Consider the following 19,072-nt stretch of genomic DNA (forward strand, 5'->3'; position numbering starts at 1 on the left):
GGGAAGTAAAAGGGAAGTCTGGTTAAATAATTTCAGTCTGTGCAGCTTGTTTCTGCTCGACAGCCTGCGCAAACCACCCTTCAAACACATACACACACAAAAAAACTACTTCAATCTGGCCACGCATTTGCAACCAAATGAGATGGAAACAAATATATAACCCTGGTTAATGCTGAACCATGTCTGATATTACGAGTGTTGTAATTGTCCTTGCTGAGGGAGAGCAGAGACCAATGTCACACGTCATTTTTGAAGCAGGGAAGGGGAAATGGTACATCAGTCAGGACACTTTCCCAGTAGAACACACAAAATCCAAAGTGTTCCARCCCCTTGAATGAGGTGATTCTTGCATGCACTTCATCAGCTTTCTCTTCTAGCAATACAAGAGAAAATCTAACTAGTCTAACAATAAAAAAAAAAACACTTTCTGGAAACCTTTCAGGCTGGGGCACTTTGGAATGCTGAAGTACACAATTTGTATTCTGCCTTAGTTTTGAAAACTACTTCAAAATCACTGTTCAGACCTGCTCTATATCCTAAAAATGAATGTTTTACATTTTGTCAAGGATTAGTGACTAACTATCAGAAAGATTTACAGAACCATGCAAAAACAATTTTCCAGGTGATACTTCTAATATAGGACTTTTAAACCCTGGAAGTCTTTTCCTAGGTAACACACATCAGTGAACCAAAATAAAAATCAGAATCACCAATATAAATGAACATAAATACTGTTCAATGTTTTTTTCCCACACTTCCCATACAACAGTAATTCATGGAAAAGCTGGCCTGCAGATGGTCTTACAAGCTATCAGAACATGGTTTACCTAAAAAGCTGGTTCTTTGTTCTATTCTTCATTTCCACATTTTGGTAAAACAAGCTCTAAGACCCCTTTATTAATTGTTTTATGGGGCTTGTGCSTTGAATAAACATGCAGAAAAATGAAAAAAAATTGTAGGCCCTCTGTTTATACAAAACCAGCAAAATCTGGGAATTTAAATGTGTATGTTCCTGCCTATGAGGAGCTGCAGACAGACTAGGATAGTGGCAGCAGGTCAGCAATGGGTGAGTAAGGTGGGTAGACTCTTCCCCCTTTGAACGCTAGATCAGATACAATTGTTTACATCTAAATTGGCACTAAGTAATAGCAAGACAGACTTTATTACATACATGATAATACCACATTAACAGCATCAAGGCAATCAACTATTTAATTCTTTTTAATGTCTTCTATCAAATAGTACTTTATCAAGACATTAGACAGGAAGATAGCAATAGTCTTCCAGCAGTGATAAGAGGTGCAGGAATTTCAGCACTRGGTTTGGTTACTRTATGTTACTACACGCACTACTAGCYATGCACATTGGATCCCACCTCATTTTTAGAACGCCGGGTAAAGTAAGGGGGGGCAGAATTATTTTCATCACTCTGACTCAGAGCACAAAACTTTTTGATGGCTTTAACAACTAGACCCTATCTTATATTCCAACAGAGCAAGCACCGCTCCCAAGTGAGGTTTTCTGTAAGCTATTTCTATGTGAAAGTGAAAAAAAACCCAAAAGAACCAAAAAACAGGCAGATCTACATGTCATTTTTTTCACTCTTCCACTATTACATTCTATGAAAAAACGTACTTCCCTCAATTACAGCAAACTATCTACAGGTAGCAAGCCAATAGCATTTTAAGTTGCCTTTCCTAGTTTTAACAACTCAGCTGGGACAGATGTCAGCTTGGAAGGGAAATGACAGGATGCTCCCATAAAGTGCTGCCTGCATTTTGGTACATGTCTAATCTCATTGATCTTAATTTACTTATAGGTGAAATTCTCTCACTTCCATGACATGAGAAGGATGGCTGCTCAAGCAGAAACAAACTTGATATATCAGCACTAACTTTGAGCCACAGCAACATCATAAAATTAAACAYCTGATAAAATTAAAATTTGCATAGAGGTTATTGTCTTCTCTTGCATGGATTTRAACCACAGCATACATCTRTGTACATTTAAAACATAYAATGAAGCATTTTTACTGCACTAAAACTTAGGTTGGGGCCTATAGAATTGCCTAAACCCCAACAACTGAAGGTTTTGAATCCCTTATTTCTTAATGATACGTATTAGGTGCATGCACATTAGGTATTTTGCTTGGACATGAGGCAATCTTTTGAATCAAATTTCCTGGCTGTCAGCACTCCCCATATTTTGTTCATGTTGTGAAACTGCCTTGGAGCATTTGAAGTGTATTCTTTTGGGATAAAAAGCAATTAGAAGATAAGTTGCAGGAGTTCACCTAATATGCCTGAGCTGTAAGCAGCCATTCAGTTCATGGGATCAGACTACAGTTAGCTCAAAAGTACCAAAACCAAAAAAACATGCAACAAAAAAACCCAAARAAAACAACCCAACACAAAACCACCACAAATATTTGGTACTCCCYACCAAAGAAAACAAAACAAACAAACAACAAAATCATTTTTTAATAGCTCCAAGCCTCAAAATCTCATTCAAAAATCTGTGACACTGTAAACATGTAAACATTGTTTATTGTGGGTGTCTGATCTACAGAKCTATGCTACTTGCTATTGAAAATACAGGCCATAAACTGTGGAATTAACTACTTGCAGACTGTTTGCAAATCTATACATAAAAGCACATAATTTTAATTAAAAMATAAGAGATTGGTATGGAAACTATTCTAATATGACCACAGGCTACAGCAAGGATTCTGTTTTTCTCTCCAACAGAATAAAGAAAAACGTCACATTATTTTTATTATGTACTTGTTAGATTTCCACTGACACGTTAACATAAGCAAGAATAATATGATTAAATTATTCTGAGTTGTGCAGTCATAAGAATTCCACATGACTCAGAACAACTGCAAATTGAAAAAAACAGCCTGTAACTCCAAGAGGAACTACAGCAGCAGATTTTAGCTTTCTCCCTGAAGAGGTTCTTGATCAGTGAAGATTCTGACTCATGAAAGCTTTTTTGCTTTTTTTGTGCAATTTCTACTCTATTATCATTGATTAGGTCAAGTGCAGCCTCAACACATCTTCTTTATTGCTAGCCAAACTATGGTTTACTTATATCTCTTAACTCCATAGTTAGCAAACCCCTAGCAGACAAGTTTCTTCTCTAGCCACCAAGATTGCTGAGCCTATAGAGCTCCAGCTTGTTTGAAGATCTAAGACCACAACAAGGAAGATGATCAGTCAGCCAGTCAATGCCACAGAGGTTGCTTTACACCTTCTTCAAAGTAGACAGCACATTCAGCAAGCCTTCAGCAAAATGGGAATCTTTGGGTTCCTTTTTAAGGAACCCAAAGATAAAAGCATACAGGCATCCCCCTTTCCTCTAAGCTATAGGTCCACCAGGSTCCTTTTGGTCTGGTTTCATCACATTCACACATGTTGCAGTGTTTTGAAGCTGTCCCTGCTTTGAACAAAAAACTGGACCAGGCAAGCTCCAGAGGTCCCTTTCAACCTRAGTTATTCTGTGACTCTGAGTCTCTGTTTCTAGGCTACTATTAGGGCATCAGAAAACACTAAGAATCCAAGCAAATCTCAAAGCTGTGGAACAACTTTAAGAAAGGTACTTGGCACGGAAACAGCTGGAAGCTGAAAACAGACAGGAAAAACACGGGATGAATGATTCCAAAAATCASAGACAGAATTCCAGCAAGACTTTTTGCCCGCTTTTTCAAGTGAGTGAGATCAGCTATGACAGCAAGACATGCCATCCTTTCTACATGCTTTGAACTCCCAACTACTGCAGCCCAGAAGAGTTTCAAGTTGCCACTGCTAGCTTTTATATTTATTTAATAACAGAGGTAGTAGCTACTTYAACAATTCCCTCAACAGGAGCAGAAGACACATTGAAACAGTTGGTGTGGAGGCTTTTAATACCTTTCCTTTATGTCTTCTCTGCAGCACACTTGGACTGCGCCTTACAGTTTAATTTCCATGCACAAAAACCTCTGAGAGGTCTAAATGAGCTGAGGAGAGTAAAAACAACTGGGGTATGGAAAATAAGAGAAATTAAATCATCACAGCTTAGTTGCTCAGTAGACCCAGCCAGAAGGTTCTCAATCTGCAAAATTAAGTTCTTTAGTGATGATAGGATTGTTCACTTAATAGAATTCCTTGAATTTCCTATTAACCCAGATGGACTCCTCTCGGGCCAGAAAGAGCAGGATGGGATGGGATGAGAACTAGAGGGTTCTGATAGACCTTCCCCCCACAACAGCTATTTACACAAACAGAATTAACTTTAAAGTGACAAGCATTGCCTTTGGTTTCCCCAGCTTCTCAAAGAGTTGCCCTAGTTACTCTGTAATTCCTTTACAGAAGTGTTGATTTTAAAATCACACACACACACAATAATAATAATAATAATAATAATAATAATAATAATAATAATAATAATAATAATAACAACACCCTACAAATTCCACAAACAGCAGCAGGAGGAGGTGGGGAGGGAACCAGAAACACAGTAACGTCTCTTTTCTTGTACTATCCCAAAACTTGTACAATATTGCTAAGAGACTCCTATTCAACAAAATGTACAAATTTGACATACAGGTCATGCACATAGGCTGACTRGGGAGGGGCAGGTCGGCCATAAAGGACCTGGTGGATGGCAAATTGAGCACTGGTGTGCACAGGCAAAGGCAGCCAATGGTATCCTGGGCTGTATCAGCAGCAGCATAGCTGCTTTACTTGGCACTCACTACACTACAGAGTCCAACTTTGAGTCACTAGTACTAGAAAGACATCAACAAACTGGAGCAACTTCAGTAAAAGGCCAGCCACCAGGATGACCTGGGCTGAAGCACAACCCGAAGTRGGGAACTAGACTTCTTCAGCCTGGAAAAGAGAATGTTTCAGGAGGAACATGTGCTGAGGCTACCTAGAAGACAGAGCCAGACTCTCTACAGCAGTACACAGCAGAAGCACAAGAGACAACAAGCATAAGGTAAAAGAGAGGCTCAAACTAAATATAAGAAAAAAAGAAATTCCTCCTGAGTACAAAGACATACACAGATTGCCCAGAGAAGCTGTACAATTTCCATCTTAGAGGTTTTCATGACCTGACAGGATATAGCCCTGAGCAATCTGTTCTCTCTGCATATCTGACCCAGCTTTGAGTAGGAGGTTGGACKAGAGATATCCTGAGATCCCTTCTGACAGGATTTACACTCTGGTTTTATAACATTTCACTCACATTCCCTGTGATATTACAACCTTCTTTAACTAAGCAGCATTCAGACAATGATCTTCACAGAAAAAGGATCATTTTAAGATGCATCACAGTTTTTATTACCAGAAAATAACCAGTTCATGTTGAGGATGCCAGGTACTTTCATTTCAATTGGTTTGTGTTATTATGGTTAGTGATGTACTCTGTGAGTCAGGCAAGGGAAAAAAAATGAACATACATTGGTTTCACATTGTGTAAACCAGATGATTCTTGGCCAAAGCACTGGAAAGCCTTATTGAGATAGGCCAATTGCAGCACAACAAACATATACAAAAAAAAATTCCCAAAATTAAACTAACATGCTTTGAAAAAACATACTATACAGATAATATGTCAGAGCACTGACTAAATTCGGTAAGTTAAATCATGGAGAAAGTTTATAAAAATACTTTGCAAGGTCCTTAGTGGAAAACTACAAGAGGAGGAGTAATTTTGTTTAGAAGGTATTCTTTTAAAACCAAGACATGCTGTTGTGATTACTTCAAATACTGCAGTCCCATATGCCACATCTAACAAAACCACTCAATGGTTAACTTGCATTTTCCTTTAACTACTCATTTCAAGGCAGAGTCAAACAGCAGTGTGCACAATCTAGAGAGGCTGAGGCTCTCTTCATGCTATGACTCAAAAGAAGTTTCCAGCCAGAACAGGTTATGCTTCTGCAAACATATATTTTGTGTTGGAAACAGAAATCCATTTGCCTATACCAACATATAATGTGAAGTGAAGAAAGGACGGGTAGGAAAAATTCCTGTTCATACCACCTTTAATCCAAGCTGCATTTCCCACAGTGCCRGCAYAACATCCACAGCACCAAAATWATAWTAATRARSYTYATTAWTATWATCATTATTAGAATTGCTGAGGACAACAGATTCAGGGAATGCAGAGCAGACTCACCATAACAGATGCAGCTTTGGATGCCTACAGCTGTATGTCTAACACTGCCCTATTGCTCTGTTCYCCACATGGCAGCCTCGCCTATGTAAAGTAATGAAGTGTAAGTAACAGGTCAGTACAAAATAAATGGGTCTTTTATGCATGTGCCACATTTCCTCATGGTAGCTGAAAGATTATTTCTTTGTATTTAAGTAAATAGATGCATGTAAGTATTTTCAGGGACAAAAAAAATGCTTAGCATGTATACTTTGAGAGTTGCACTGCTGGCAAGTTGGAGCACAGCCAGACAAGCATTACCTTTCTGTAGCTACTTATATAATTATTTTCAGAATTAGGTTCACAGATATTAATTCACATGTAGGCTTTTCACTGCTGAAACACACAACAAAAAAAAGGAATCTACTTTGAATTAGGAAATGATTACAAAATATGAGAGGATTAAGATGTAATTCTACATTTTGATGTGAAAATAGATTAGTTTTGCTAACTGTAAAACCTTCACTGACGATCTCATTTTGCTGAGTATTTACACTAAAGAAGTGTGATTTCCATGAATATCATAAGAATTCATACATAAAGAAAATGTATGCAGCTCCTATTTAGAGGACATATACATGTATTTGTCTTAGCACGTTTTAGGAAAGAATCAAAAAATTTTAAAAAGATATCTTTGACAGTAATAGTCAGCTCCACCGTAAAGGCAGTTTTATCCAGCCTTTATACACAATCTCTATGCAGGACATTTTCTCTAGGTAATCAACATCAGAATTCCTAAGTTTGGGAAAATAGTGGGTTTCAGATTTGTATCACCTCTGCCTACTCAATAGTTATCAAAATCTTCAGACAGCAAAATACATCCTTAGAAAGTCAGCCTTCATTCACATCATGACATGCATTTAAGTCCTGGAGACATGAATTCTAGCTTCTTAAAGAAGTGATGTTTCACTGAGTTAAAAACTACTGAATGGTGCCTAGCTGGAGGTTAAAATACCTTTTCTTGCAGAAAGTACTGCTCTGRGTTTTCCTCAGGCATTCAGGTGATAAATACTGAACACTTCCTCACCTCTTCTCCCTATCCAGCTGGAATGAAGGCAACCCTCCGAATGCTGCCCAGGACCAGAAGACTTAGAGGAGGCAGCCAAGGGTCAGCTACCACTTCATCTAATTGGAACTAATCTGCATGTGGTACAGCATGGCCTGAAGCCAGGAGCAGGTTTAGATACACAGATGGATGAGTTCTTCCTGCCTATTCAGATCTTTGTTTTCCCCCTACAGCATTCAGGACATGCCATGATTTGCAGTGCTGTCCTAATGGATTTTCATGGATCCAGGAGACTGTAGGTGCAGGAGACTGCATATTCATTAATATCCTCTCTACTTTTAATTGCCATATAGCAGAAGGTAAAAGGACGTGGATAAAATATATCACAACTATATAGATTCAATGTGGGCCTACTTAGATGGGACATTTAAAGAACTATTAGCTTGCTGACTGATTACTGCAAAAACTAGAAGATTCTTCCCCCCAYCAAGGAAAGAAATTGTGAATAGAAATTAGATTACAGAAGTATAAAGACAATGTAGTAAACATTATCTAAAAAGACTAACTATACAAGACCAAGTACTTCCTACTAGTTTTCACCCTGAAAATTTCTCAAATGCTGTTTGCCTATTCAGATGAGAAAACTAAGTAACTAAGATTAAATATTCTTAGTGCWTGACCTAATTTCCAGTTCAGTGCCCAATCTACTACAATATTTTGTCTCTCTTGAAGCAGAGCTTACTAATTAAGGGAGGAAAATGTGTGTACTCACACACATTGCATAGTTCTGAAGGCRGACAAAGAAAGCTTTTAAAGATTTGTCAAGTTTACCTCAAAGCAAACCAGAAAGGATGTTTGTCAGCCACACACCCTATTTAAATTGCTGGTGGTACATTATGACAACTATAGGATGGTTTCCTATATTCATCTATTCTTCTTACCTATGTTTTACCCATTACTCCTTACTGCAGAACAGTTAGAGGACTTGRTAACTATAGAATTAGAAGAAAATCACCTCTTACCATAATCTACACAAAAGTAAGAAGTTTAGGAAATAACTTTAGTTTGAAGGATAACTGTCTTTATCCTAGACACTAGAATTTATTTTTTTTTTCCCAAGAATGACACCTCAGAGGAAAGCACTCGATTTTTATGTACTACTTGGAGTTTATCCCTGTACTCCAAGAAGCACAAGAGCTCAGTACCACAAACAGCCTGGCAGGAGCACAGAGGCTCCAGTTTCATGTGGACTCCTGACCTGGAACACTTCTGCTCTTATGGCAAATGYAACACCAGCAGCTATGAGACAGAGCCCGACTGGTTATGTTTCCCCAGGWAAGATGCAAAGTGAGATGCTCTACTTTTTCTGAGCTTAGATAAAGTGCTCCTTTCAAGCAGCTGCTGAGGATGAGTGCTGCAAGCCTTCTTTGAACTGCAGTACAGTAAGACACCTTTTCTGATACCTCTTGACACACACTCACCAAGATTCATTTATTTATACCCATCTATAATCAACACATWTAGTCCAATCACTGCAATGTGCTAATTGTAAGAATTAGCATGTTCTAYAGGAATTAAAAAAACATAACTCAGAATTAGCAAGCTATTTTTTTACCTGACCCTTGGTTGACCTAAAAAAACAGGTAGATGCCAAATCCTCCATTACATGAACAGGAGTAATGCTTTATCCAGACTTCATTTACAGAAATCAATGCAATTGGTAAGCCTCAGCCTTAGAGAATCTGTCATTATCTCATTTTAACAAAAAGCAACAACACAAAAAAAAGATAAACCACACTGATTTTATGTTCTCCCAAGACTACAAGTCATAAATTTGCATCACTGAGCTTCAAAACAATCCTAGGACAGAGGCAGCTTGAAACAYACAGAGATGGAGATGTCATGGAATTGAAAGGCCACCTGTCCCATTTGAGCTCCAGACAAGAGCAAGGGAAGAAATTCAGAGAAACCTTGAATTAACATGTCAAGCAGTCAGTTACATAAACATACGATCTGAGGAAGACTGAAAAGACTGGGCAGAGAGAAAAACAAACTGCTGCAAAATCTCACTCCTGCAGAAGGTCCAAAAGCCTGAACCTTAATCCCCTGAAAGAAAGCTCTTCATTCTTCCCCAGCCCTTCTCCCAGGACATGACTTTTAACAATGGCKTATCCTGGGCAAAACCAAACATTAAGTGCTTTGATAAATTCCAGTATCAATTGTACTTGGACAATACTATGTTCTTCCATTCTTTTCTCTCTAACTATAGAACTCTCTTTTACTATTTARGTAAAGAGGCTTTACTGTCTCTTTCATAAATACATCCCACACACATAAATCTGCTTTCTAAATCAGGTACCTAGACAATAAAACCCAAAAAGTCAGCCAGATACCAGTAYTGTAAACGTTATAGCATGGTTCATAATCACCACTATGCACTCCTTTTCAGAACAGATTTACAGCAAAGATTTTTTTTTTCTTTGTCATTAAAAAGTCACAATTATTTTTGCCTTTGTGGAAAAAGGAATTATGTATTTCAAAATAATTCTTGTTCTTTTCATGCAGAGCAGTGCTATCAAAACTCCATGCCAAGAGCAAATTTAAAAKGGTATCACTCACAAGCAAGAAGAGGAAGAAAACTAAACTGTGATATCCAACATGACCTGTATACCAAAATGATTTCATACCTCATAGCACCTATCTGTTCCAAAGATTAACACAATTCATTAATAAGATGGATGTATCTAAAATACTAACATAAGACTCAAGACTATTTAAGGAACGCTACATTTAACCAAAGGTGTTTACAATTTTTCAAACCACTTGTAATGATAAGAGGGATAAGAAGAAGCAGAAAAAATATTTAGTTTTAATATTAAACTTTGTTTTTTGAGGTGAAAAAAGTTTTGTTTCTAAGCCAGAAACATCTATTTCCACTTCTTCAGGTGAAAGTCACGACTATTCAGATCACAAGAGCTTTTTTTTCCTCAGTTAGGTGTTATGTGTTTTTTATGTATATAAAAAGTATTTACTCCATGCTTTCTCTGCTTCCTCTACGCTGTAAACAAATGTTGGTCCTGGTCAAAGTATCGTGTTTCACACAGGAATAGGCACTAACAGTATTCAAGTAAATTACAAACGCTGATTTCAACAGAAAGTACACGGTGCACTGCAAGGACTGCCTCCAGGGTGCCCCGTGACCTCCTTCTTCTAAGGCAGGATTTTTCCTTCCGGAATTATGCAACAAATTACATTAGCAAAGCTTAAGACCATGAAGTGTTTCCTTATGCATGCAATTCGGGGGTTATTTTTCGTTAACTCCTCAAATAATCTATACCAAGATACACAAAAGTAATTCTCAGACAAAATTAGAGATCTGTTTTTRACAGAAACAAATTTAACTTTTTCCACAGAATTTTTCTTTCACTGAAATCACCCAAAGATTTGGACTATTAAATTCATCTTAATTAAACAAAAAATGAGATACTATAAACATCACTTTAAACAAATTAGTCAGACTAGCCAAAACAACTTATCTTGCAAACTATGAATATTTCAACATTTCTTTCTAAATGGGCTGCTAGGAAAAAAGCTTCAGAAATCTGTGGAGGGTAAAGGAGCTCAAACTCTCCAAGTGACAATGGGTTGGCTTTTGGGTATATTTAAAAATCAATGCACCATAGCTAATTTCATGCCAGTTTTGCAGCACCTTCCTCTCTTGAATTCTTCTACCATTCATTTACTCTCAGCTTGCGCTATTAGAATCAGGTTCTTAGGTCCTTCCTTAATGTCTCCTTACAAATTCACCATCCTCACCAAAGCCATGAGCTTATTTGTGAGAATGGTCCAGCCCTTAGATTCCCAATGGCTGGGAGATCCTGTCAGTTCCAGCTCCTAGAGCCATCTGTAATGTACGTCACACTGACAGTCCTTTGAGGAAATCTTAAAATTCCTGTCTTGCTGCATATCAAGAAATCAAGAAAATTAGTCATAATGATAACCCAACACATAATTACACAGCAATTTTCTTATTTCTCTGGAAGCATATAATTTCAGTCTAGAAAAAAAAAGATTCTAAAATGTAAGTTCATGGGGATTCAATATCAATATGCTTGACAGCAATCATTTACTTCTAAATTAAAGACAAAAATTTGCTATTGAGGGGGGAAAGGGGAAGATAAAGAAAAGAGTGACTGACATAACAGTTCAATCTATACAGGTTGCATAGGATAAATATTAACAAAAACTATTCATTTTATTAAAGCACCTATTAGATGGCTTCCCCTATCTTCCTTGGCATCATCCATGACTTTGATTTTTTTTTTTTTAAGATACACAGACATACAACACATTCTACAGAGAGCTTGCACAGTTGCAATTTCAGAACCACAAGTCAATTCAGTTTGAGAATAGGACACTGACAGTAAATAACACTTCTTAATATATCAGTTGGGTAAGGCAGATTTCTCATGACTGCAAGCCCTTCTAGAAAGCAGTGCTGGTGACTCTGCATGATACTCTTCTCCCTGAATGGTATGGCAGAACATTCTAGTGTCAAGCCAAATTCATCCTCTGCCTCTGACTAGAAATCATCAGCATCTTTATTTAAATATTTGAATTCCTGCATCATGCAAAACACCTGGAAGCACCAAAGCTTTTCTCCAGTCTATTACAATTTAATGCATAGTCTTGCTACTTCCAGCTGTCTGTGGGGAAGTTTATTCCAAGTCCCACCTATCCTAGTGCATAGATACAYGGTTGCAGTGTCATGCTTGTCTGCAGCTTCCGGTACAACATTTCGGCTACCACATGTTACAAATTGGTGATACTAAACACATTCTATTGCCTTTTTCCTATACGAGGTTTGATGCTGTGTTAAACCATACAATGGAGATAATTTCTGTAAAACTGTTCCCAGTCATGGGTCAGGCCTGGTCTGGGCACAAACACAGGAAAAGCCTCTCCATGAATGATAAGAACTTTCAAACAAAGCTTAACTAATGGCCTACTACCAAAAAACTTTATTACTGTATAACCAATCTCATTAACAGGCACACAAACCAGTAGTGTTATTTCTGTTCTTTTCTGCCCTTTCCATCCTAGTTTTCCAGCAATGATGGGCTACAAAGCACACAGGCAAGGTCCATACATTTGCTCCAGCCAGGGGAGCATAAATGACACCTTACAGGAGCTCTTCAGATTTGCAGGGAGGACAAACCACACGCTACTGTGGCTGAAATCCCAGGATCACATCCTCCACTAGATGAAGCTTCTTCAAAACAGCTGTTCCACTGTAAAATTCTCAACTATAAACTGGAAAAAACTTAATGAAAGACCTAACTGAAGGGTATTAATGCTCTGTTTCAGACCYTCATCAGTAACATATTTAGCACACTGGAAGTGGGAACTTGAACATCAAAGCCTGGAGCAAGCAGACCCTAGGCATGAAGCTCTGCCTCCACCCCTGCCGGCCGGGGAGCAGCAGCCAGAAGCAAGTCACAAATCAAATACAGCCCACCTGAGCAGGCAAGCAAGGCAAGCATGACAWAGCAAAGATGGCACATTTTAATCTGGGGTCATGGGTTAATAAGAAACACAGCTGGCACACACAGTTCTCTTCCTCCTCCCCTCCAYAAGGCAAGCAAGGCTGGGGCAGAGAACCTTGTGCCTCCTACGGCCACAACTTCTGTTTTTTTCAGCAACAGCTCGATACAAGACAATGATTCAGCAGAATTGGATAAATAAAGTGCAGAATGCAAGGTTAAGAACTTCTGTGCATATCAGAAAGATATGCTTTCTGCAGAAAGCACAARTACTCTCTGCAATTTATTTTACCTAGACAGAAGTAAAATTTCTCAGTGAACCCTACTCTTATTTATTGTCAGCATCCATAAGTAAGATTAAACAAACAATACTCAAGTTCCCTAGCCAGCATCTCTCCAAAACTTAGTGTAGAAAGGATTAACCCATTTTAAATACAGAGATCCTGCTTACAAGGTACTCTGTGCCAGGATTAATGTTTCTATTCAAATAGCATTTATGGGCATGGGCATAAGATCCCTCAATCAAAAGTGAAAAGGTCAATTTTGTATTTAACTGCTGATGTTCACAAGAAAATTACACAACGGAAAATAGTTTTCAATGCCTGAAGCAGCTTTGCAGCAAAATAATCTAGGTTTCAGCTTCCTGTGACAATTCATATCACTATTCAGTTGCAATTACTGCTATATAGCTTACTGCATATTTTTTTCTCCTTCATTGTATTTACTTTTAATTCAAGCCACAGAACTTTGTTTCCAATTTGCTGTCTCAGCACTCTCTTTCATAACTGCAAGCAAAGAACTGGAAGCCAACAGGAGGGAAAGAATATAACACCAASCACAGCAACTTACCTGCTAGGTCAGGAGCAAAATGTTGAAGGCAATGAATGCTGTAAACTGTATACAAGAAATAGAATATGGTGACAAAATAATCTGATTTAAATACTTTGTGCTTTTTCAAAGACATTTCCTTACTAATAGMATGCAGGACAAATCTGCCTTAAAGTAAGAAAAGTGGAAAAAAAACCCACAGAATTGATTTTTAAAGCCTCTTCACACATACTGAAAATAAAAGCAATTGTACAAGACTTCCTGCATGACCAGTCCTCCCTCACACCTCAAGAAGGTGATTATAAGAAGAAAGAATACACTAACGATGTGACACCTCCTCACCAAGCCCTGTGATACCCACCAGTGAGCCACTGTTGAGCTCACACCCTTGCCCAAAACCCAAGCAGACAAGGTGGCTGCAGTTCTGCCAGTCTGCAACTTACAATCCTGATTGTTAAAGAGCAAACAATTATTGTATAAGCCAACCTCACAACCTCCTGGTTTAGGTAGCCATTCCACAGAACAGCAACTCCAGCATTGAAGATCCCAGTCACAGATGAAAAATGCAACGCTTGTCAAACACATGGGCAAAATTGATGAAGGTCGCTCTAAAAGGCTTCAAAGACCAGATTTACTCACTTTTTGTGCTGGCACAACCACTATMCCATGTGCTCTTGTCAAAGACCTGGAAAATCACATGTGCTTAYCCCAATCAAGATCAGAATTGCTCTGCTATGTGATCTGGTAGGGATAAGAACCAAGAACTATTACTGTTAAAAATTACAAAGTTTTAAAGAGCAAAAAGTTAAAGGAAGTAGAAGGTTCTAAGTGATCAGCAACTATACTAAAAAAAAAAAGTTTTGCAAATTACATCTTTATTTTCACATGGAGCTGACATCCTGGTCATCGAAAAAACACTATCATATCTACTACCACTGAAAATTAAATAATCCCTTGCAACACGAAGTAACACCCAGAAAACCTATCTTACAAATTAGTTCTGAATTATGGATACTTCTAATATGGCATTTAAAGAAGTGTTTTCCGCCTCAATTCCCAACATCATCAGCTTTCTTCTGAGAATAGCTATCTACAGCTAAGGCAAAAGCAACATTCACTGAACCCTGACCATCCCAGAGGACACATCCAAAGCACACACAGGTTTAAGATGTGAAAATATGAACATCATTAATAGAGGATAAATAGACTTCTATTGCTTGGTATTTGATAAAGGAATAGATTTATTTAAAGGAAGCTCTTAAATGCTTTTTCTATTTTACTCATCAGAGAAAATCTCACTGGAATACTTATGATTTCTTACTGAGGTTTGGGTTTTCTGAGACCTTCACAGGGTTGCTCACTAATRTCAAAGTCATAAAACCTTTTTCATATGTCACCCAATCCAATCACAGATTTATACTTTCTCAAAATCAAATTTGCTTTTAGACAGGCAACTAGCTGTATACAGAACAAATCTATCTGTATTTCACAAGCATTCTCATCCCAGTCTGAAATATAGGGCAAAATGGGAAGWCCARGAGTCTCTCTATAAAGTTYTCTATTGATTTTTAGTAAATTAGTWCACCTAGCATRTGCAATCTAAYAGGAAAKRCAAGMATTCATATCTTAATAACCCTCTAATCAACTGCTAKTCCCTCAGACTGGAATTGATTATTCACCAGAGGCATCCTGCACCCTTCTGCCTCTCCTAAGGGATCCAGCTGAGCCACTGTTAGGAAGAAGACATTGGGATAAACAGACCTGTGCTCTGTTCCAGTTGGTTCCTCTATAGTAAATCCCATAGAAAGTCAATRCACTGACAATCAACTCCAGCCAACAACTAATGTCACTTATCTGAGAGCCTGCTAAGATCCAGGGGCATCACACCTAARGGATGGAAGGACAAAACACCAATGCAACTGCAGGTGGGATGGAAATCGGGAGCACTCAGATATTCAGCAGCCCTATCAGACAGTCTATTCTGAAATTCTCCAGTRMAACTTGAMTAAAGGGAAAGAAAAAAAGAGGGACCAACAGTTTACAARCACATTATACTCAGCAATGACAAGAGCAGTCACTCAGCAAAGGAGTTTAAAAAAGGCATCTGGGGAGGAGAAASAGCCCTCCAGCACTTAGATTTAATAGAACCACTTATTTACTGCTCACTGAATTGCTCTGCAAGAAWACAAAAGCAGTCTGGAAACAGAGCATTTCTCCAATGGCAAAGTTGCTCAATCAGGGAAGAGTTTACACTTGGCAACTAATATAGGCTATTGGGAAAGTTTTGTATTGAAATGCATGTTTGTCTGTCTTCACACTGAGATTCTGAAAATAAGCAGCTTATGGGAAACTATGATTTGCTTAAGTATCAAAAGGTAAAAAAGATGAAAGTGTAGTGTTAAACTATGTGTTTTAAAATTGTAAACTTGAACACTGAATAAAACATAAATGAGATTTACAGTAGGGAAAGACCAAATTACTTCCACACTTCTGTAGCTCATCAGTTTAAAGAGCATACAACTCCCAGCCAAATCTATTTCAGTGAAAAGAAATGAAACAGTGTTTGTTTTCCTTGTAATTGCTATTTACAATGTGTTTGGTTGCCTGAGGGAAAAAGACAATTACCAGAAAGGATCTAAAAACACTTTTAAACACTAACAGCCTAAAATTTCAGACAATAAACTGAATTACAATTATTGTCCATAGACTTGGACACACATCCTCAAGTAATTAAATTCAGTCTCTTACAATCCACKGTTTGTCATGAGTTTTGATGTGTCACTACTGCTGAGATGGCACAAACCGCTAAGTGACCTAAAATGCTTCCAGGGAGGGGGACAGGGAGGGAGGGGAAATAATTCACAAAATCACCCAACATTTTTTATTGAAYTTTTCCCTAGTGGAAGTTGGACAAGTCTGTGAATTACTACCATAGTAAAAYGTAAAGGATTTAAGAATAATACTGCCTAGGGTGTCAATTTTGCCATCTAAGTAGAAGTAGAGGCCAAACAGAAAAGAAGAATTTGGGTGTTTACCCTGGCATTTACACAGCCTTTTCCCTCACAAGCAATCAAGGTACAAGTGAGCAGAAATCCAGCACCCAAACGGAGATACTGTTTTGGGGTTGGGTTTTCTGTTTTGGTTGGGTTTTTTTTTTTTCTTTTTAAATCTAGCACTTATTTCTTCATACATCTCTTTTTAAAGCTGTTCAAGTGTAAATGGYTCCATGTAAAATTTTCAACTTGTCTGAGAAAAGGAATGCATTGAGAACTCAAGCTTCCACATACTGCAGCACAATCAGTTTTACCTGCTTGACACAGGCATCTGTCTTAAGAGACCCTGAAAACACAAATTTGCCTTCTTTTTCTAGGAGTCACTGCTAGATACCACTATGTAGTACTTACACGCTACTTTTGCTACATATGTGCAAATAGGCCTCTTAAAACTGGTATCATTTCCAAAAGAAAGTGCTGATCCTGAAAAATGACAAGGCCAAGATAACAGAAAGTTCTGGCTCCTTGCAGGACTGCAAAAAATCCATGTACTTTAGAATCATTAAAGAAGATATTTTATCTACTTCAAATTGAATTCTCAGCAACCTGATGTTGTTTAACAGCCTTGGCAATAGAGAGTAAACTGGGAGTAGCAGCTTCCACATGTGCAGGCAGGCCATGAGCTATCAAACTGGCAGCCACATTGGCAGTCCTCGATACACTTGAATTTAATGCACCTATATAAAATCAAATATATACATATTAGGGTGTGGGTTTACACAAATATATTAGGGTGTAATACATCTACACCCACAAAAATATCACCTGCCTCAGTCAGAACACTGGATTAACTATCCTTTACCAGACCAGGACCAGACTTTTCTCCCATGAATGAACACCAGATTTATCAGCTGAGCATTTTTAACATCAAATTCTKTCTATTGGGTGGATGTGGCTGGTAATGAACAAGTATCTAGTCCTGCTTCTCTGGTCTACGGTACATATGTGCTACACCAAAGCTGAAAGGGTATGAAAGAATAAAGCCTAACCCAGGAACAGCATGGTGTTAACCCACCAAGGTTGTCAGTTTCATCCTTTCTGAAGAGCTGGACTCCATAATCCTTGTGGGTCTCTGCCAACTCAGAATATTTGTAACTTGTGGCTCTTGTAAATTAAAATCAAGCACCTCATCTGTGACCCTTACAACACCCTTACAGTATGTTGTTCAGAGGCAAGATGTATGGTGGGTGAGGGTAAAACCTTAGCAATAAGCCTGCCTCTGACTAGCCTTTAGTCAATGGATTTTAGAATGGTCCCCTTTTTATTTCTTAAAACAARGCAAGTCTGTTGGGTTGGCCTTCCTGGTTATGCTGAATCAGACCTTTTCCATTAATATTACAGCTGCTTGAAAGCAACCCCAAGCAAAACAGCCTCTCCTTGGCTTCTTTTTGAGAGTTTTATATTTTGGTTAATTTTCCTTTACCTGACCTCAGGAGACCTTCTCAGGCCTACAAACAGACTTAAGACAGCCTCTAAGRAAACTTTGTAGTAAACCACCAACACTAATAAAAGCACTATTCATCAAACTAATACATGGAACTTTTAGTGATGAGTCAGCCTATCCAGTAAAATTATAGACATGGTTTCTGTCAATTTACCCAACTCAGCAATTCGCAAAATGACTATACATACATTCTAATGCAGATATACAAGTCAGAGCACCATTCCAGGTAATTGGCAAGATGAAATTTGGAGGCAAGTAACTGACCAAGGCTTCACGTGCTAGGTGTGGTTTACTATCTACCTTTAACCATTTTTCATTTTGGCAGCAAATGCAGGGCTCGTCATGCCAATTCAATTATTTTACTATTTGAACTTTGCATCTTTATCAAAGCAGTTGTGCAAACACCTGTCTACTCAGCTTTATTTCTCCCAGATTATTTTCATATGTTTAGAAAGTTTTATCAAGCTGAATTACCATTCTGAAGCAAACTAGAAATGCGTCAAAAAGGTTCTGCTGTGCTAYGGCATCCCTTAAAAAATCTGACTGCATTCACTGATGCAGAGSGGGGAGGAAACTGCAGTTGCATTTCAGAGCTCCAAAAGGAATAGGGGTGATAAACACATTTTYCACCTGCCAGGGGAGAAAACACAGGACAGCACCAACAGCCCCTTTTGCCCGCAGGAAACGAGGTGGGGCATCAGCGGGAAAGAGGAATGGAAAAGAAGGAGTGTACCAGGAAAACACAAGCACGGCGGCAGGAACTCGCATCCGAGCAGCATAACTTTGAGCAGCATCCTCCTCCCCGCGCTGCTGTTGCTGCAGCTCCTGCGCCCTGGGGACCCGGCGGGGATGGCTCCGCGGCCCGGGGCCGGTGTGGCGGGGGAGGGCAGATCGCCGGCCGCCCCCCGCCGCCCGAAGGAAGAGGAAGCGGCGCCGGGCCCGCAGGAAGTGCCGCTGCCCCGCGCCCGCCGCCCCGCCCCGCGTCGGCTCCCGG

General features: G+C 38.7%; 1 protein-coding gene across 1 annotated transcript in view; it reads right to left on the reverse strand.

Moving 5' to 3' along the window:
• Positions 1 to 19,072, reverse strand: part of ME1 (malic enzyme 1) — a 148,824-nt gene that overhangs the window by 129,305 nt on the left and 447 nt on the right. The gene's annotated exons all lie outside the window — the stretch shown is intronic.

This window comes from Malurus melanocephalus, unplaced genomic scaffold, assembly GCF_030028575.1.
Source record: "Malurus melanocephalus ecotype Western Australia unplaced genomic scaffold, MMel_1.1 scaffold_4, whole genome shotgun sequence".
Taxonomy (NCBI): domain Eukaryota; kingdom Metazoa; phylum Chordata; class Aves; order Passeriformes; family Maluridae; genus Malurus; species Malurus melanocephalus.